This window comes from Staurois parvus, unplaced genomic scaffold (genome assembly GCF_062004578.1).
Source record: "Staurois parvus isolate SC_StPar_1 unplaced genomic scaffold, SC_StPar_1.0 ptg000251l, whole genome shotgun sequence".
In the NCBI taxonomy this organism is placed as follows: Eukaryota; Metazoa; Chordata; class Amphibia; order Anura; family Ranidae; genus Staurois; species Staurois parvus.
The window spans coordinates 6,420,812-6,443,411 of NW_028318047.1; the positions used below are offsets into that span (position 1 = coordinate 6,420,812).

The 22,600-nt window shown below is 41.4% G+C and overlaps 1 long non-coding RNA gene across 1 annotated transcript; it reads right to left on the bottom strand.

Moving 5' to 3' along the window:
• Positions 1-5,352: 5,352 nt before the first annotated feature.
• On the bottom strand, positions 5,353-9,822 carry LOC149459652 (uncharacterized). Its single transcript, XR_016313247.1, has 4 exons — positions 9,734-9,822; positions 8,299-8,327; positions 6,699-6,937; positions 5,353-5,492 (listed from the first exon to the last, which is right to left on the bottom strand). It is a non-coding gene; the product is annotated as an uncharacterized LOC149459652 (long non-coding RNA).
• Between the last annotated feature and the right edge of the window lie 12,778 nt (positions 9,823-22,600).

Below are 22,600 nucleotides of genomic sequence, written 5' to 3' on the forward strand. Positions count from 1 at the left end.
AGTTGTCAGTCCGCCCCTGCCCTGACCCTTTCCAAAAATGCACAGATGTGAACTAGATCCGTAGGAAACCAGGTTAAATGGACTGTATTGTGTTTCTGCAAAACACAACAAAAAACACACAGGTGTGAACCAAGGGTAAAGTACTTTTACTGCTTGCTCAGAGTATGTATTCTTTAGCGTGCATATTCACTTTAAATATGTGTAATAACGTGCTAGTCGTCATATCTCAGATTTCAGTGACCCAGCTACAATCATTCTAGCTCCTCCTTTCAGACTCAGGAATGATATGGGTCTGAGAGGAGCCACTGGAGCTTTTGAATGTAAGAGCTCTTGTAGAGCAGGGGCGGACTGACAACTCATGGGGCCCCCGGGCAATAGGGGATCATGGGGCCCCTGTGTCCTTGCCCAAACTCAAAAAGCCTATGAAAAAGGTACCAGAGGCATCTTATGGGGCCCCCTACTGATCCGGGCCCTCGGGCAGTGCCCGAGTTTCCAAATGGTCAGTCCGCCCCTGTTGTAGAGGGTGGTATATATAACTGTAGACGGGGTGGGAAAGATTTTCTAAAATGAGTGATTGTTACACAGAAGACAGATCAGAAATGTATGAAATAAATCAGTTTGTTTTCCCCAATGCAAAGGGTGAGATGTCAAAAAAATCAGAGAGAGATAAACCTAGGTGTGTCTACAACTCTCAGAATGTATACTGGGATTTATAGTTCCACAAAGTCTGTGTCTCTCTGTCTTCATATTTGCTGTAGTAATGGTTTTTGTGCTGAGGTAATGAAATCATAGGATAAGGTGCCAGCCATGAGATGTTTGCCCTTGTCCCAACACTCTCTTAAAACAGTCCTGGTGCTAACTTGTAGGCTAGTGTAATCTGCTTCCTCCACTGTAGGTGGCGCTCAACCAGAGCAGTACTGCAGTCGGACAGGAAGCAAGGAGAAGCCTGGCTTCTCTATGCTTTCCTGGTCCCTGGAGGCAGCGTTCCAGTTAGCTACACTGCATCCAGGTGACACCCAGCGGCCATCCTGGGTCAACAGAGTCTTTTTTGAAGACCCTGCTCTCAGGTTTTAGCACACACTTTGCGAAGTGGATAGATGAGGGATAAAGTACACTTTAGACAGGGAAAGTGGTGGCAGAGAGAGGTTCCTGGTGAGGAGGGACAGGTTAGGGACATGCTATCATTCTGTGGAAGCCTCCCCATTGGGCCAAGTCCCATTCTTCCCTCCGAGACAAACGCTGTTGGTGCATCTGGATCCACTGTGTTCTCAAGTTACATGGAACTGTGAGTGTTTCCTTGGTGTGGTGTTCCCCCTCTGAGTTGTCTATTGAGCTGAGCCTTTCCTTCAGTACAAGTTCTTGCTCCTGAAGCCAGACTCTGTGTCATTACTTCCCACACCACACTGCACCTACACACACTTGGCAGCAGGTAGCAGGATATGACCCTTGCAGTTGGTGTCGAAGCTGAAGGAGTGTTCCCGGACTCAGCCAAGGTTCAGTCCATACAGGATCTGACACCCCCAGGACTGCCACCGAGCTGGTGGTGGTGTATTATTGCCAGTTCATTCCAAAGTTTGCCCAAATATCCACCCCGCTGACACAATTATTAGGTAGACACAGAACTCAAAAAGGGATTGGACCCCCACCTCCTATACAGGCCCAGTGGCATGGCCCCCAACAGCAGGCCTTTGAAACTCTAAAACAGAAACTGACGTCAGCTCCGTTACTGGCCTATGCAGACTATACCAAGCCCTTTCAAGTGTACACGGATGGGAGCCTCTAGGGGCTGGGAACCATCCTGTCTCAGGTTCAGGATGGCCAGGAAAGGATAATTGGCTACACCAGCCGAAGTCTGCGACCTACAGAAAATAACCCTTATAACTACAGCTCTTTTAAACTTGAGTTGCTCGCCCTGGTCCGGGCTATTACTGAGAAAATTGTGGAGTACCTCATCAGAGCTGACATAGAAGACTTCACCGATGACAATCCCCTGACCTACCTGGACAAGTCTAAGTTGGGTGCTAGAACAAAGGTGGACCACACACCTAGCGCAATGTAAACTCAAGACCGCCTACCTGCCAAGGAAGCTTAACAGACATGCCTACGCTCTGTCCAATGGAGTGCCCTGGGGGGGATGTGGATTCTAACTGAGAGGACATAGAGGTTACCCCTGTTCTGCCCCTGCCAACTGTCATATGTACCACTGACGAGTAAACCCCTGGACCCCAGGCAAAGGCAACCAAACTCTACGGTCGAGAGGAATGGGCACTGGTTCAACAAAAAGACCTGATGTCGCTGCCTCTTCCGTCACAGCAAACCTACTTCTCAGGAGTGCCAGAAGTTGTCATCGGTTGCTTGGGTAATCCTGAGGCAGTGTGATTGGCTGGTGGCCTGGGACAAGATGCTCTATCATCAGGCGCCCATCCCTACCAAACAGTATGATATTTTTCAAATTGTGGTCCCCCAATCGCATATTTTACAAATCTGTCAGGTGCTCCATACAGCGGGCAGCCATTTCAGTCATTGCTTCAGAGAAACTTCCTTTGCCCCCACTTATCTGACTGGGTACACAAGGCCTGTCAGGAGTGCGAGAGTTGTACAGTGCACAAGGCTCCCCTTGAAAAAAACACACCCATGACTATTGCCACCTCCAGCTATCAGTATGTGCTGGTTTTCGTTGATCATTTTACCAAATGAATGGTGACTAAATGGTTAGCACTTCTCTCTGGCAGTACAAGGGTCATTAGTTTGAATCCCAACCACAGCACTACCTGCCTGGAGCTGTCACTTAATATATGTAGACAGGATGGATGTATTCGCCAAATGGGATCAATCAAGACAGTAGATGATTAAAGAATGTATTAACTGTTCGATATCATGCTTAGTTTATATGCTAGAATGTCCATGTAAAAAATATTACATAGGAAAGACTAAGCGACAGCTCCGAATACACACTGGCGAACATGTCCGCAGTATTAGAAATATTAAAAAGAACAAAAATAAGGAGGAGGAAAGTCCTATAGCAATACACTTTGCTGAATGCCATAACAGAAATCCAGACGGTCTAAAAGTCAAAGGAATTTTCTTACTTCATCTGTCACCAAGACGGGTTGACTTCAATACAATCTTATTGCAGAGAGAGAAAATGTGGAATTTCAGGTTAGGTACCCTGGCCTCACAAGGTCTAATCACAGAGTGCAATCTACAGGTATTTCTGGAGTCATAATATATTAATAAACTTCTAGGATTTAGGATATCCTAAATTCTAGATCTGATATTTTTAATATAGGGTCTATTGACCCTCTTCTCCCCGCCACCCCAAAATGTCTGTATATGCGTGTATATATGTGTATATAACATTATTACTAAAACTTTCTTTCCTATGCTAAGAGGCTCTGGTCCCAAGTATGAGAAATATTGCCGTCAGTTTATTTAATACAGCTCTAAATGGAGTGAAATAGACCCATAATAATCTAGAAACAACTTATTACTCTGTACCCGGTTCCATTGCACTTTGGAAACATGAGAGTGTGTGTGTTGTAAGGCAAACTGACAGTACCTAGTGGCCAAATTAGCGATCGCTAGACCACTAGCTACAACAATCCTCCGTATACTGGCCCCGCCTATCCCTGAATAAACCCAAGAGGATTGGCTGAAACGTGTTAGATCACACGCCCTCATGTACATCCCATACATGGCGTCATCACGCACAGCAGCTGCGTCTCCGGCCTCCATTGCCTTCATGGGCAGCACCACTGAGAATCCCTCACCTACAGTGATATTCCCCTCCAGCTGACGCTGTACATTACTTAAAGTACAACCCAGTCACCACCTGGCAGGACTTTGATACCACTGCTCTTAGGATGGCTGGACTCAATTGAAAGTACCTGTTACAAGGGAGGGTGAGACACTGATGATGAAAGCACATGCCTGCTTATGACCTTATTGGTCTGCCTACCATGCATGTGGATCTAGGATTCATTTTTAGAGCATGAAATTATCTATTGCCTATTTGTGTCTCAAGTTCTGATATCACCATGTGCCTATAGATGGTCATTAAGCGGACATATCACTTAGAAAGTCACAGACTTATTTCATCTCTATTATGTGCAGCAATCTATTTTTCCAAATGTATTCCATATGTGGACACTTGGTCTATCAACGATATCTCAATAATATGGAATCCATATACCATTCGGGCAATCTATGGGATTGATCTCTTGTGCCCGCAACTCTAATGGCCTCTAACCTGTAGGATATCAAGTGTACTCTATGTGATCACGGTCACGTTCCAGTTATGACGGTTGCAGCAATCCTAATGTGACTCAGTTTGCTTACATCTAGCTTAATTATTCCCATGTGTGCATGTGTGTGGCCGGATGATCAGCTGCCTGGGTGTTCAGACAACGTTGTTCAATTTAGTGAAGTGCCGGTGGTGGTTATTCACCTTTTTAGTCTGCTGTGTTACTTTACACTTTTTTCTAATAAAGCCATTTTTGATAAAGCTGCATGGTCCTTAATTAAACTTTCTTTAGGGGTGCCCTTCAGTACCTCTGTCATTTCCCATGATGTTTCTATGTTTCTCACAAATCACTTGGTGGCCCCTATATGCAGAATTCTATATTTTGTAAATTAGGGGGCCCAGGGCGTACCTTTGTTTTAGAGAGTCTTTTAGGACCCTGCTCCCAAGTTTTGGTGCGCTCTCTGCGAAGTCAGGGAAAAGTGAGGGAAAGAGTGCACGTCTGAAAGGGAAGAGAACTAGTGGCAGGGAAAGGTTTCTGGCAAGGAGGGGCAGGTTATGGACACACTATTCATCTACGGAAGCCTCCCCATTGGGTCCGGCCCCGTAAGGCCACATTTTCCGCTCTTAGACATTCACTGTTGGTGCATTTGAATCCAATGTGTTCTCAAGTTACATTGAACTGTGAGTGTTTCTCTGGTGTGGTGTCTCCTGTTGAGTTGTCTTTTGAGTTGAGCTATTCCTTCAATACAAGTTCTTGCTCCAGAAACTGGACTCTCATTACTTCCCGCATTACTTCCTGTCATTACTTCCCACAACACCTACCCACTAACGTACCCCTAGCTGACGCACTAATCAGTTGAATTTAGTTAGCCTGGAGCTTTTGAGAATTACTCTCTTTCTTTAGAGAAAAGAAGGCAGATGTAATGACTACTTTGACTGCCTAATGCAGGGCTGTACATGTATTTGTAACTCTAAGCTAATCATTATCATACCTGTACAAAATTAATAGAGATTTATTTTCCTTGACAATCCTGAAAGCGGTTACATAACACAGCACATACAAGCTCAGATTTGTAAAGTTTTATTCAATGTTGCACATGAAAAAACATCCTCATTTGGCCAATAATTGCAGTAGATTAGACATCAAATTTAATAAAGCATTTTGTAGTATAGGTTAGTAGTTGAGGAAATGTGCTGTGCTTTCAATTCTGAATGAATGTCCTTGTGACTTCCATGGCCTGTTTGCAAACTGCAGGACAAGAGAGTAATATAGGTTAAGGCATATTATAGAATGGTGCATAGGAATAATCAGCTGCATTCTAAGTTACTTAGCAGTAGAATGAAAAAAAATTGGAAAGATATTATCAAAAGAGTATGTTCACTCAAAATATACTCAATCTAATTGTAATTGATGCCAGTTAATATAGTCTCTTAGGTATCTTGGGAGTCTGAGAGCTAGATCTATGCATGCAAGTTCTGGCAGTTTTCTAAATTTTGCTTTTTTCTATATTTTTTGGATAATGTAACTGCTCCAGCCTAAAGTGTATGTGTTCCACCACCATAAACCTCAGTGGACAAACTCTCAACTCCTTCTGCGGACCTTTAGATTATGAAAGGTCTCATAGGCATGGTCCTTTTAAACAGCCGGGACAGGATTCAAACATTCCCTTCACAAAACATCTAGCACAAGGAAATGTTCAGCATTACAACTCAAAGACAAAAAGACACTACATAGTGCTGTCTGTGTTTCCTAAATCCCCAAATGTTTAATAAAATACTACTCACATTAAAGCAATGAAATATATTCTTTAGTAATCTGAGGAGCAGAGTTTACTGCTCTAGCTGAGTCCAGCTAACAGCTCACAATCTCACAATGAAATCAGAGCTGCTGCATGAAAGTCCTCTCTCCTCTGTAACACTACCCAGGCTCAGCGCTCTACCCTACGTGTTACGTCAGCATCTTGATCAGACTTCTTCTGGATGGTATCAATATTGATCACGGAGGAAGGTTGATTTAATAGAATTTCTTAATTGTCTTTTGTTGATAAAACATTAATTTTGGGGATTTGCACATTAAGATTTGTTAGTATATCTGTTTCCACTTCACATTACTCAGCAAATGTATTTAACAAATGTTAATTATTTTGGCACATGCTGATTATTTTGGCACATTTTAGTGATTTACTGTGTGGTACATTTATTTTATGTGATGTCAACAAAATTTATTTTGGACTTTTGGGTACTGCAGCTATTTAGTGGTTATTAATAGCGGTGAGCGGAAGATTTATTGGTTATAATTGTAATTGCCATTTTTGTCTATGTTGTAAACAGCCATTTTAGTTTTCTTTTTTTGTTTTTGGACTTGCAAAATCTGCTGTTTTCACTGTGAGCATGGCTACATATTATCTTCATGACTTCTATATGATTTGTTTTATTAATCAGTATATGAACTTACATTCCTTTTCCTGTGTTACCACCAGTGACGTCTGGGGTGGTGGTGGTGGTAGCCGTAGCCATAGCCTCTATTATAGCGTCTCCAAGGATCATAACCGTATGTAGGATTTGAACTGCCAATAACAGCAACACCTGGCTGTACATATGGCTGTACATATGGCTGTACATAGACATTGGGCCTGTACCCACCATTGTAGATACCACTGTTATATCCAGCAGTTCCTATCCCAATGAAACCTCCTGAAAAAGAAAGGAAAATTCTGAACCACGGTTACTGAAATCAACACACCTGCTCAGGCAAGTAAGGCCTGAAAATTCCTATATAATACATGTTATATGTAACCTATGTTATGTAATATTTAAAGCTGAGCTCCAGAGAGAAATATAAGACTCAATTTAGGGAAGCTCTGTAACTATTATTGTATCAATCATTGTATCAGTGATAGCAAGTAAAAATCTCATGTCATTTTGAGTTCTTTATCACATGTCAAGCCATGATCTGCCTACATACAGGATAAATGTTTGATATTCTTTAGATTTCTGGCATTTGGTCTCCTAGACCAGTCAGGCTTGGGCAGGGCCAATTATTCCATGCAGCAAAGTATGCAAAGCAAGGGCTGTCTTGGGAGATAAGAGAGAATTTATTCTTTACCTCTTTGCCACTCCCATGATCCTTCTCATTAAGGACAGTAAGGCCAATGGCACATGGGACTGTCTATCTGCAGCGCATCCCTCCCAGAACTTTAGAGCACCTATGAAGGACAGGTGCAGCCACTCTACCCCAGTCAAAGTCTATGGCAGGCTGCAGTTGGATGGGGCTGAACACTGTAGCAAGTGGTTGCAGGCGTTTAGGGTCCTGTGCATTCAGGTATGAGGATCTAGAACACAGAAGACTTGCAGGGAGTGATGCAGGGCTGGATCCTGCACTTGTTCATCCCAGGCACAGCAAAGCAGCAGGAGAGACGCACTGCAGATAGACGGCCCATGTGCAAGAGGCCTAAGGAAACTATTTAGGGAAGTCAAGTCTTCATTAGTCATGCACCATTTCCTTTGCATCTGTGGCAGAAGAGGCAAGTGGCGAACTATCGTAACTGAAACTCATGATTGAACTGGTAAATAAATAAAATATGTGGCCAGCATTGAGATGAAATGCCTGACATTACCACTTAGCACACGTAAAGATCATCTTCACTTGTTTCATACATTTCTATTATAATCTTTTGTGCTTTCCAAAGCTCCGACATTTAAAAGATGTTTGATTGCCCATCACTTGAAGCAAATATAAAAAGACAGATGCATATTATGACTGTATATCAAAACTGTATAAGAGTACCCTATAATTTAGTAAGATTTAAAAAAAAATACATTAAACACCTATTTACTCTAAGTAAGACTATGATTCCAATATTAATACTCAAAAATACATTAGATCCAACCAGAAATTCCAAATGCTTTTGGTTAATAATATTAGCATACCCAAGTTTTTGATTGAAAAAAAAGCACAGCATGAAAAAAGACACATACTAATTCATTCAAGCATTAAAAAATGAAATGGGGAAGGTATAAATTCAGTTTGAAAGTTATTGTAGCAAGTTACTAACCCACGCTTATGAAAGACATGATGATGTATCTGAAAAATAAACAGAGACACTCGGTTAAAACTTCATGCAGATAAAAAAAAAAGAAAGAAAAAATAGTTTTACTGTACATTTATCTCTTATTAGACCTGCCAGCACTTTGACCACAATTTTCAAATACTGGCTCAGGGAGTTGTGGTTAGCCTGCCTCAAGACGAATAGAGTACTTTCAAGCTATGTGTACACTTGCGCGGTTACATGCTGTGCCGTCTGACAGATGCAGAGCAGTGTGCCAAGTACACCATACTGCAGAGCAGTAAGGGCACTTGTGACTTATACAAACCCCAAATTAAAGGAATCTTTTAATACAAATATGGGAGCTACCATTTGCTGGCTTGATTTTGAAAATGATGATGAGTTTATGTAAGTGCTGTTCTAAGTACTGTCGAAACAATGAATTCGATTTTACTTTAGACAGCATGTTAAAAGATTTAAATTAGTAATAATCCTTAAAAGTTTATATTTCCAAATGACATATTTCATTTGTAATTTAAGGGCCAAAAACTGTGGATATCAAGAAAATCATATGGTAATTTCTAAAAGGTATACACAGTCCAGATCACGTGTGTCATCTAATTCTATTGAACTGTTTTTTCAGCATATTTTTTATTATATTGAGTATTGTAACAGGATAGGTTATCAGCCAAATGAACAGACAGAGGATAATTGTAAGTTGCAGTTTACTAAACAGGGGCAAAGCAGAGTCAATAATACAAAACAGGCTCAGAATAGCACAGAGCATGCATACACTGCAGTGTAATGCAAAACAGATAATGAAAGCTGCATAAACATGGACTGCGCACATCAATGTGTCTGTTTGCCTAAATATGTAGCTACAGGCATAGTCTCTATAAGTCTCTACAGTCCCTACAAGACTCAATAAAACAGTACTGAATACAGTTACTTGCAATTATCCTCATAGACAATAACTGATAACATAAAACAAAAATGTGATTTAGGTTTAAAGTTTTAAAGACAGAAGGATAAAAGAGCTGAGTGAATTAATATTTTCCAAACATAAATACAGTGAGATTGATTTACTGAAAATGAAGTTTGCAAAATCTGGTGCAGCTCTGCATAGAAACCAATCAGCTTCCAGGTTTTCTTGTCAAAGCTTAATTGACCAAGCTGAAGTTAGAAGCTGATTAGCTACCATGCACAGCTGCACCAGATTTTGCACTCTCCAGCTTTAATAAATCAACATTTCCATATTAGAAAATCATGAACACTGAGACATGATGTTTGGGAAAACCTCTCTAACAGAGCCCCAGATAGCAGCAAAAACCATACAGGGGTTCTAATCCTCTCCCACTATCCAATTCAAAAAGTGTGGCTAGATATACATCTCAAAATTGTATATTCTACAATGACTGACAAATAACAAACATGACTTACGTACCAGAAACAAGCTCCTTGAAGTAGAATAAACTTGATTATTATCTGCAGCTGCTTTTATATAAATATTAAGACAGAAAGGAGACAGTAAATTATAACTGGCATGACTATATTTTTGTCATTGTTATTCCACATTACATTCCATATTCTACTGTATAGTTATTTGCTACCAGACCAATTCTATTTCCAGTTTAAATTACACTGCATTTCTGAAGCCTGAGACACCCTTTAATTTGCACAATAACAGCAGGGCAATATGTGACATATTCAGAATAATGCAGTTAATAAACGCCTTGGAAAAAAAATCCCAATTCAATTTTTATACTTTAATATAAAACATGGTAAACCTAGGTATTTATTTATTTGCATTACCTTACCTTATGATATGTTTTAGACTAAAAAATAATTATTATGTTAGAAAAAATTTTACACCAAAAGAGAATACAGTCTTATACACTGTAAAATAAGCATTGTAAATTCAATAGATTCTTTTTGCATTTTCTTACCCTAGAGCAGCCTTTCTCAACCTTTTCAACACAGAGGAACCTTTGATATAATCATTTTCAGTGTCAGGGAACCCCAAGAAAAATTACTATACCTACAGCTCATGATAGATTAGTGTATTGGTCAGTGGGAAGAATGTTCCTTACACTTGGTCATTGGGAAGAATTACCTCCGTATAGATAGCGAAAAAGACATATAGATGTCAATGGGAACTTACCTGAGAGGCAGAAAGTTCTCATTGCTCAAGGAACCCCTACCACCTCTCTGGAGGAACCCTGGTTGAGAAACTCTGCCCTAGAGTATATTTTAGATGTGAAACATAATAGTTATTATTAAAAAAACAAAAGAGAATTCACTATTTATATTCTGGTAAACATAAATGTGAAAACCCAATTTCTTTTTGCATTTCCTTATCTAATATATATTTTAGATGCAAAATACAATAGTTATATTTAACAAATCTAACACCAAATGGAAATTCACATCTATTCTTTTTTTTTTAAATAAATATTTATTGGGTTTTCATCATTGTGTATTGTATATTGTGTATTGTGTATTGTATATTGTGTAATAGTACAAAATATGAATTTGGTTTATAACAATAAGAAACATAGACCATAAGAAGGAAACTCGTAAAATAGTTACTTTGATAAGCATAAAGCAAACTATACTACTTGCCTGACTGTGTGCGTTCTAAGCATATGTGATAACAGCTCATTGCTAATGAAATGTCTGACCTGTATCAATCAATTAGAGGTATAGTGGTATGTAAGAGAAAGAAAAGAAAAGAAAGAAAAGCCAAAAAAGAAGAGACAAAGGCACTAGAAGGTAAAGATGGAGAATAGAGGAAGATAAGAGAACTGACAAAACCTGAGGGGGTCAGTGTGTTTTCTTTTGAATACTTGGAAGTGAGGTTAGTGAACAGCCAAAGAAGAGGCTATTCCGTGTTGTATAGGAGACCTTAGATATCCTGGGTGTGTAGTGGCATAAGGGACCCAGTAATTATATATCTGAAAAAGGAGGAATCATGAAATATCATATTACTACCACTATAGTAGAGTAGTCATGTCATACATTTAAGATTTGTGGTTGGTGTAGATAGTAGGATCAGCTATGTTTACTCAGTAATTATTAACATGACAGGAGCTCTTGTTCTGATATAGAGAAAGTTCTGGAAATATATTGATGCCATTTGCAGGCAAAGGAGTCCATATAACGAGGACAGGTTAGTTGTAGATCCAATTTCTCCTTGTGGAGGAGGCTGTTGAGATCTTGTTTAACGTCAGATATGGTCGGTGGTGTAGCTGAGATCCATTTCTTCAGGATTGTTCTCCTTGCTGATAGAAAGCAGGTTTTTAACCATGGTTTATTTCTTCTGATGAGCGTAGAATGTGGGTTGATGAGGTCGAAGGTGATGTGTTCTAGATTGCCAAAAAGAAGATGGAGAGGATCTTTTTAGAGCTGCAATCTAGTAATGCATGTTTACTTGGTCCGAGAACCGGGATATAGGAGGGCATAGCCATAGCCTATGCTTGAGAGAAGGCATATTGAAGTTGCAAAGCGGACAGCTTGGTACAACCAATGGAGATTTTGAAAATGTACATGGCATATAGGCACGATGCATTATCTTGAGTTGTTCACGCCAGAACTCGTTTGATATGATGGTGCAAGTGGAGTTGAAGCTCGTCAGTATTTGGTCTACTGTGACCGAGTTTTGAAAGTCCTTTATCCAAGATGCTCTTGACGAGAGTTCTAAGAGCTTAGAAAAGTGTAAGTTAAGTGGGGTGTATATGTCTGAGATCTTGACCTTTTGGCGTTGTATAAGTGTATTGATTAGCGAATTATGAAATCTGACAGATTTATCAGGCACAAGGTTTTTCGCGTTATTCAGGACTTGTAGAACGTATATAAAGTGGTGGAAAGGCAGGTTTAGTTTCATCATAATGTATTGGAATGGCATAAGCGATCCAGAAGAAACATCAAACAGCTGTACAACATCTACAAGGTCATGGGTAACCCAGACAGCATACGCTGCATACTGTTGAGAAGGAGGAAATGAAGGATTATTTTGAATTGGAAGATAGCGCAATACCCAATGGGATACACCTAGCTTGTGCCTGACCTCTCTCCAGGCTATGATGGTGTCTCCCAAATTCTGTTTTAAATGGGATGAAAGAGAATTGACTTTACAATGCAATATGGCTGTTGGCTGTATGGGTATACCATGTCTATCTCAATCTTGAAGTTGGAATATTTGGACGACCGGGACAGCCAGTCCAAGCAGACTCTCATTTTTATTCTTTAAGATAAAACATAGTAAACCCAATGTAGTTTTGCTTTTCTGTACTTTTTGGTATGTTTTTTTATATTAACAATTTTTATTGATTTTCACATATATATATGTATACAAAAAACATCACAGGAGAAAAAAGGAGCACATTGATGGTGAGATCTGCATGGTTACAAACATAAGAATGTCATATAGTTACATTGGGGTGGCCGTCAGAACTATACATCTGCAGAAAGGCGGGAGGAGGAGAAATTGTCCCATGGGTGCCACACTGCCTCGAACACAGCAATCGTACAGGCTTGTACAGCAGTCAGGTACTCCATCTGTCGTACATCAGCAACAATTCTAAACAGCGTTGACATCGAAGGAAGTATAGAAGATAGCCAACACATCGAAATGCTTCTTCTGGCTGCAGTTAGAAAATGTGTGGAGAGTTTCCAGGCCATTCTGGGAAGACCTGGGAATGGCAGGCTCAGTAAAAAATACAGAGGCTCAAAAGGGAGAGAAGTCTGCAATAACAATTGTAAAAAGCCAAAACCTCTTCCCAAAAAGGGACAATGGATCCACAAGTCCAAAAAATATGGAAGAGGGAGCCAATATCTTTCCCACAACGGAAGAAGCATTCTGATTAAAGGTATGGACATCGTCGGGAGTTTTATACCATAACATTAAAATGGTGTATGTGTTTTCTTTATAAACCACACAGACAGAAGATTTAGATTTGTTGTCCCACATTTTCTTCCATTGTGTAAGGTCAATGTGCACATTGTAGAAACTGGGACCACTTGCGCATGTAATGATGAGTGTCGTTAGCGAGGGGAGCAGCATCCATAAGAAGTTTATATATATTAGAAACTATACCCTTTTGATGTGGACCTTGTATACAGAGACGCTCAAAGGGGGTAGGATTCCCAAGAGTCAACATGGGAGATATAGTGGATAAGGCCAGCTGAGACGATCGAATGCTTTTTGGGCATCCAAGCTCAATAAAATGGTGGGGATGGAAGACCGGTTAACCAAGTTAACCAGATCAATAGATTGCCTGGTGTTGTCCGCTGCATGTCTGGCAGGGACAAAGCCTACACAACAAGATGTTAAAGGATAATTAGGGGATTTACCTTCTTAAAATGTACCACAAAAGTATCCATGTTGGAAGATTTTTTGCGTTGTAGTGACAGCTAAAATTTTACATTTCCCACCACTTATCTGTCCCCATGATAATGACCACCAAGACAAATAGACAGGGTGATACCCAGCAGGGACACAGATAGAATTAAAAAAAAATCTATCTATCTATCTATCTATCTATCTATCTATCTATCTATCTATCTACTGTATCTATCATCTATCTATACATCTCTTCTTCCATCCACAACTATTTCCCTTCCTCCTTTCACAAAATTAGCATTAAAAAAAAAAAAAAAGGTTTTCCAAGAGAAGTTTATTTTGTAATTACCGTATTTTTCGCCCCATAAGACGCACTTTTTCCCCCCAAAAAGAGGGGGAAAATGTCAGTGCATATTATGGAGCGAATATGGAGCAGCCGGTCCGGTATTTCTGCCACCGTCACCATGTCAGAACACCGGGCCGGCTGCTCAGCTATTTTCTGCAGGAGGACCTCACCTGTTCCTCGGTCCAGCGCTATGCAGTCTTCCCACGCCGGCATCTATCAGCCGGGTGCCCACTGCGCATGCGCGAGAAGCGCTGCACTTTGTGAATGGTCCAGCGCCTTCTGGGACACATGACAGGTCCCAGAAGACGCCGGGCCATTCACAAAGCGCAGCGCTTCTCACGCATGTGCAGTGGGCACCCAGCACAGCTAAAGGGAGGACAACTCCGCGGAAGTGGGTACCTGTCAAATTCAGGTACCCGCTCCCCCTCCTTCTCCAAAGATCCGCAGTCTCTGGTCATCCCCTGTACTGTCTGCAGTCTCTGGTCATCCCCTGTACTGTCTGCAGTCTCTGGTCATCTGTACTGTGTCCGCAGTCTCTGGTCATCTGTACTGTCTACAGTCTCTGGTCATCCCCTGTACTGTGCCCACAGTCTCTGGTCATCTCCTGTACTATGTCCGCAGTCTCTGGTCGTCCCCTGTACTATGTCCGCAGTCTCTGGTCGTCCCCTGTACTGTGTTCGCAGTCTCTGGTCATCTCCTGTACTCTGTCTGCAGTCTCTGGTCATCTCCTGTACTATGCCCGCCATCTCTGGTCATCTTCTGTAATATGTCCGCAGTCTCTGGTCATCTCCTGTACTGTGTTCGCAGTCTCTGGTCATCTCCTGTACTGTGTTCGCAGTCTCTGGTCATCTCCTGTGCTATATCCACAGTCTCTGGTCATCTCCTGTACTGTGTTCGCAGTCTCTGGTCATCTCCTGTACTGTGTCCGCAGTCTCTGGTTAACTCCTGTACTGTGTCCGCAGTCTCTGGTCATCTCCTGTACTATGTCTGCAGTCCATTGGTTCAGAATATTTTTTTTCCTGTTTTTCTCCTCTAAAACCTAGGTGCATCTTATGGAGGTAAATATACAATTGTTACTGAAAAAATTAATTGGATGAAAAATGTAGGCATCTGCTGGGGCAAGCAATAGAAATGAATGAACATTGCATTCATCATTTAGGCTACTACACTTGCAAACAAGGCAAACATCCCTCTGAACGATGCATTAAAGGGTACATTTGGGGAAATGTCTAGATAAGTATTTGATCCCCTGCGGATTTTGTTAGTTTACCCACTTACAAAGAAATATACACATAATATACACATAATGAGTTGTTGTTAGGAGCACCTTCTTAAATTGACAGGACTAATCTGTGTACCACATGAGCACATAGCTAGTCTGTGGGAGCCAGAATTATCATTGGTTGGTAGGGGATCAAATACTTATTTTACTCACTGAACTGCAACTCAATTTATAACATTTGTGTTTTTTCTGGATTTTTGGTTGATTTTCTGTCTCTATCATTTACAAAACTCTTATGATAAAAATTATCAAAGTATATTTGGTCCTTGAATGGTTATTAGGGAATAGTATGTTTAATTAACTTTCACTGTCCAATCACAGGCTGGGAGAGGGACATCACCTGCAGGTGTAAGCACACTCCTGCAGAAGAGAAAAATCAGGGCTTCTACTCTGCCAGATAGAGATGTGCTGTATGACAAAGCTGTGTAAATATTCAAACTAGATAGTCAAAAATACAAATCCTATGGCTAATAAAATATTTTTTATACGCATTTCCTATGTGTATTTTCCTTGTGTTCAGCTGTAAACTACAAGAAGTCTAGTGTCTCTGTACAGTACTGCGTGTACCATATTTGCAGATGACTTTACGCTAATGTATAGGAGGGACGCTAGAAAAAGCAAAAATAAAAGACTGTATATAATGTACTTTGATGTTGTCCCTGCTTACTCTTTTACCCATGAGGGTTATATGGTAAACAACACACAACTCTGTAGTGGTGAGCATATAGGAATTTAACTAAAATTTCTGAAATCAGTCATAGGATTTATTATATAGAGAGAAAACAGGTGGCACACACACCTAGTGCATTATCCAAGGTTTATTGTAGGAGTGAAAGAATAATAAAAACATGCTCACAGACGAAGCATGTATCTAAAAAGCATAGAAAAATGACAATGGCCACAACGGCAGGCAAGGTGTTCTCACTGTCAGTGCGGTCAAATGGCTGATGCGTTTCAGGGACGAATCCCTTTCCTCAGAGCTGATGACCAACCTCTGATGTTGATGTATGATGAATGGAAAGTAAGAGCCTTGCTGTTGTTCATTTGATATTTATATATTGAGAATTGAACATTTTTCAGATTAAAGTAAAAAAATAAAATAACGAGCCATTGGGAGGGGCCGGAGGCTGCATGTAGCAGGAGCTCCAGGCGCCCGCCAATGGATGGATCAAGTGAACGCTGCCTGGGTCCCACGCTACATGAATTTAACGCAGAAGCCTCGTACTGTAAAGCCTTTGCCCTGTGAAGCTGGTGGGCATTCACGGCTCCTTGCGTTGTCCCCGCAGGGATCGTGGGCCCGAGACATGGGTGGTGGCGGCTGCAGACCTGGGCAGACCTGGGCTGAAGGAGTGATGGTTATGATTAAGCACGAGATCACATGAAGCGCGTTAACAGGTCTTGTATTCGTGTCCTGGTGTTTTGTGTGTCCTATGGATCAATAAATACACACTGTGTTCATCTGTCCTCTGGTGTGCGGCTGACTCTTCTTCCTATTGCATTGTGTGTGGTGGCGAGTCAGAGCCTGCACCTGTTGCAGATTGATCTGGATTGTTTGCCTGAGCGGTATACCTTTTGTTCTTTGAGCACAGGAGAGTGCACTGAGATTTACCAGGAGCCGGGGACGAGGGAGGTCGGGGAAGGGAGAGGAGGAGAATTCCTAAGTCTCTCCTGGAGCCTGGAGGGGTTTTTTTCTCCCTCTCTCTCCGCCACTCCCCATGGTCCTCCTTCGGCTGCACCATGGCTCCTTCGCCCTCGGTCCTTCCCTCTGCAGTTGAGAAAATGGGGGGGAGATGGAATGGTAGAGGGAATTTTGATTTGGCAGGTCGCCTGGAAGCCAAACATGCTGTTAAACTCTGAATTGACCAATGTTACGAGCTAGGGATCACAGTGGGTATGCGTGTTTTGAGTCTCACCCCAAAATAGGAATCATTAGTGGGAATAATCCATGACAGATTCCAGGGCAATATGTAGGCCATGAAGGTTTTAGGGGTAAGATAAGTAGGGGGAAGGGAGGGTGGGAAGTGGGGTGGTGGGTTGGCGAACAAAGGGGGGAGGGGAGGAAAATGGGGGGATGTTGTAGGTGGGGGAGCGAGAAGGTCCATGTCTTAAGTTGTCTATGCCTAAGTTCCTTTGAAGGGAAATCTGGTAGGGAAGTGAAATAACATCAGAAATGAGCCTGATTAGGTTTATGACTTTTATCGTGAAAGGACTAAACTCTCCGACAAAAAGACAATAATACTTAGGGAAATTCACCAATACTCCATAGATGTAGTGTTTCTACAAGAGACACACATAACCCATGTGTTAAGGTATAAGCAAAGTATTATCCAATGTGGTACTATGCTGATTCTCCAATAAAAAGGTCCAAAAATTTTAGTTTCACCCTGGAGGGGAGACTGGAGGATCCAGAGGGTTGGTTTCTAGTCTTGCGGGGAAAATTACAAGAATTTGAATGTACACTAGTAAATATCTACTGTTCAAACAAAAACCCAGTAACATTTTTGGAGGGTGTGTTAAGAAAACTTTCTGAATTTAAAAAGGGTAGTCTGGTTGTGGCAGGAGATTTTAACATATGTCTGGATCCTCAGTTGGATACGTCATCTGGTATGCAGAGAGAGGGTGGAAGGAAATTAAAATGATTGAAGAAGATATTATATAAATGTCAATTGACTGACACTTGGAGAGTGAAACGTCCAAGAGAAAGAGACTACACCTTCTTCTCTTCAGTACATGGATCATACTTACTCACGACTGGATTATATAATGATCGAGCATTGGAGTTGTTGGTTATTTCCAACATAGAGGTTACATCTATTTCTGATCATACCCCTATCACAATAAGACTACGGGTAGGAGGGGAACGGGATAAAACAACTATGTGGAGATTAAATGAGATGCTGATACAAGATCCTGAAATAGAGAAAAGGCTACAGCCGGAAACAGAGCAATTTTTTGAGCTCAACGAGACTGAGGAGGTTTTGGAGGCCACAATATGGGAGGCACACAAAGTATTAATCAGGGGAATACTGATTTCGATAGGGGCAGAAAAAAAGATGGTGATGGAGGAGCTTCATACGTTAGAACAGTCACATAAAAAGAAGAGAAGTATAGATATACATCAGAAGATAATTATTAAAAGATCTAATGGAACAGGAATCAAGAAAGATACTCAATGGGGTATCAAAAGATATCAGTGGGGGAATAAACCAGGAAAACACTTAATGAAGAGACTAAAGGAAAAAAAATCTAAGAATTGCATAGAAAAAATTAAAAAAGGAGAAATGGTGTACTCCACCACTGATATTGCTAGTAAACATACAAAACATCAAAAATATTATAGCAGGCCGTATGATGTGAGCTCCAGAAATAAAAAATAAATAGAGGATGAAAAGAAGAGAAAAAGGCAGAAATACTTAAATGAGGTGGAGATGCCAAGAATATCAGAACAAAAACTAGAGGCCCTAGAGAGAACTATCACCCCGGAGGACTGATTAGAGAAGATGCTGACAAGTCATACAGCCCATTTATGACAACAATTGCTGTGACTGAAGGCCTCTTTCACATTATGGCTTCTTGCGCACACCTTAAAACACCACATTTTTAGGCATGCAGGCATTTTTTTACTGGTCTAAATGCAGCCTATTGTTTTAATGGGCATGTACACACCGACATGTAAACGTGTGTTGCATGTAGATCAGTAAAAAAAATGCAAAAATCTGGGTTGCTGGATAGTATTTTACGCTTGTATGCGCATATGTATGCAAATATGACCACATCCCAAGAAATATTTGATTGCATGGTACAAATTGCGTTAAACAATTTCCTGCTGGCATCTTGTTGATCCTATGTTCATGCTGCACCCAAAAGAGCCGACGCCTCCTCTTCAGGGCAATTGTCATCACAACAATATTGATATTCAGGTACCCCATTCTAAAAAAAAAGTCACAAAAGAGAGCCACAGCAAACAAATATACAGTACGGGTTTTCCTAGACTACCCTTAATCAGCATCCAAGAAGGATGTGATGTCCCTGGAAATAAGCACGTGTCACACCACAAGATAACGCAAATCAATGCAGGGCAACAAAAACATGCTTAAAGGGCAAGTAAATGTATTGCAAATGCATCTAACATATCAATGTGTTACAATAATGCGCTTTAACACGCAAAAGCCATAATGTTTGCTGTGGTGTGAACCAACCCTTAATATGATTTTCTTCAAAACATTCACTAGTGGTGATCAATCTCTGTCATTTAATACACATACACCTGGAACCAGGCCTGGGCCAAAAAACAGGCCTGGGCATTTTAGACTGAGCAGACTCAAGCCCAGCGGCCCTTTTCTTGGAGGCTGGTGGAGGAAATCCAGGGCCTGGTCTTAAGTGTGACCTTTGAAACCCTAGTAGTTCCGCCACTGGTGTTAGTAGTTTTTTCATTATCATTATTGTTTTTATTTATTTTTTTACAATTTTCTGTTTAATTATTTTTTCATTTTTTTAGGAGCCCCGTTAGGGGGTTTAGTGACGTATCAGGAGTCTAAACAGACCCTTGACATCTCACCATTGAGACAGAGAATTGAGAACAAGGAAACAACCCTCAATCTTCATCTCTGCAGCCTCAGCAGCCCTTTTATGGGGCTTTGGTGAAATATCAGGGATCTAAACAGACTTCTGATGTTTCACTTCTGAGAAACAGAAAGGAGATTGAGGACACAACCCTCAATCTCCATCTCTGCAGTCTCAGCAGCACAGAATGAATGGACAGGAATAGCTCTGTACAGAGCTTCCCATTCATTCATAAAACAAAGCATAGTAAACACAGTTTACTATGCTTCAGTTATGAATGGACAGAAACAATGATCGGTACTGGTTACTAACTGTCCATTCAGACAAGGAGGGGGCCAGTAAATGACATATTTACAGCCCCTTCCCCACTCTTCACCCTGACCGATCCCCTACAACAGCTGATGGGAGAAGGGAGGAGGGAACCCAGCAGCGCTGACTGGGAGGAGGGGGGGCTGGGGAGAGCACACAGGGGCCTGTAGAGAGAGAGAGCACAGGGGTACCAGTAGAGAGGACAGGGTCACAGGGCAGCAGAAAGAAGAGGGATAAGGGGGTGGCAGGAGGGAAATGGACAGATTGGTTCATCTATATGCCACCCCCACCACCCCTCCTAGCCAGCCAGCTCGTATTAGGATATTTCTAACACCCAGCAACCACTGGGCCATATTTAGTCCCTAGGTCTAATCTCCAGTGAAACCATGTAAGGCTCCAATTAGTGACTCTCATTGGAACATAAGGATGAAGCATGTTAAGATGCTTCTCAGAGAACTACACGAGGGTGCTGTGCCCTGTACTGTAGGACTTATTTTATTTGGCTGTTTGTTTCAGGATGGAGAGCGGGAATGGGCCGATGAATATTTAATTTGCCGGCCCCTTCCTTTTCTAAATGAACACAGTGAGTGATCAGTATTGATCGCTCCTGTGTCCATTCATAACTGAAGCATAGTAAACTCTGTTTACTATGATTCATTTTATGAATGAATGGGAAGCTCTGTACAGAGCTATTCCTGTCCATTCATTCTGTGCAGCTGAGGCTGCAGAGATAGAGATTGAGGATTGTGTCCTCAATCTCCTTTCTGTTTCTCAAAAGTTAAACATCAGAAGTCTGTTTAGATTCCTGATATTTCACCAAAGCCCCCCAACAGGGCTGCTAAAAAATTGTAAATATATTTGTAAAATAAAATGGTAAAAATACTACTGACTTCATCGACTGTCCTACTGACACCATCCAGTGCTCTACTGACCCTGTCCTCTGCCCTACTGATGCAGTCCAATGCCAAACTGACACCTTCCACTGCCCTACTAACACATCCGCTGCTTTACTGACACTGTCCACTGCCCTACTGACACCATCCACTGCCTTACTGACCCCGCCCACCACCCTACTGTCAATGTCCACACACTGTTCACTTCCCTACTGACACCATCCACTGTTCTACTGATACAGTCCACTGCTCTACTGACACTATCCACACACCTTCCACTACCTTACTGACATTGTCCACTGCTCTACTGGCTGACACTGTCCACTCTTATGCTAGGCTAAGTTTATATTTTTACAGTGACATTTGTTTTACTATATTTTTTTTACATTTTCCTTACTATTTAGTTATATCTTGCTAGTTAATTGCTTTAAAAAAACAAAACAAAAAGGGCACCAAATCCCGGTGATCTTTGATCTCTTTCATGTTGTTCAGGTAGATCTCCACCTCTCAAAGATTGCCTACCTCTGCTCCAGGTTATTCAACAGAACTGGAGAGGTATGTCAAAATGTGGACAGTTTCTCCAAAATCTTTTGAATTACCCTCTCAATATGTCAATAAAGATCTGAAGCAACTCTTTACCCCTACTCATTCACCAAAAAAAAGTGTAGTATAAAAAAATACAGGAGGCAGTTGAGTTGAGCAGCTGAGTTCTCACACTTGGAGTCGGCGGGGGACAGATGTAGCTTCAGACCGATGCTGCATCCACATAGGTAAGTATGATTTATAAAAGTACAAAAAAAAAAATACCATATTTTTCTTTTAAAGCATTAGTGGGAAAAGTGGAAAGGGGTGTATTTAAGTCAGACTTTTACAGCATATCTTTCAACTAGGGATGCACTAATACTCTATTTTGATCGGCGAGTACCAATACTTTGGGTCAATTACTTGCTGATACCGAGTACCAATACGTTGTGGTGCGGTTTGCATCAATACAAAATTTATGGACACAAATCGCACCGCAAAGAATAGCATGTGATTTGAACAGGAATGCAATTCCTGTCCAAATCGCATGCGGTCTCCCCACTGCTCCTGTGTGAACCCAGGATTGTCATAGCTTGAGTTCACACAGGAGGGGTGCAGGGAGGTTTCCCCGCAGTGGAGAGAAATGGCTGTGGAAATGTATACCTTGGTGGCAAATGCAGGCAGATGCTCCTCTCAGGTGTAGGTGAGGAGAGAAAGAGATTTCAAATCCCTGCAGTTTTCTCTCCTCTCCTTGCAGGGAAGACAGTTCAAGCTAGAGGGCTTTTGATTGGTCAGCGCCATCACAGGTATGGTGCTGATCAATCAGAAGCTGTTTACGCATACTGTCATCCCAGCAAGGAGAGGAGAGAAAACTGCTTCACAGGTTTGGGGATTTGAAATCCCTGCGGTTGTCCCTCCTCTACTTGCATGGATGACAGTATGGGCTAGACGGCTTCTGATTGGTCAGTATCGTCCATGTGATGGTGCTGACCAATCAAAAGCTCTCTAGCCCAAATTGTCATACCTAAAAAGGAGAGAAGAGAAGGCCATGGGAA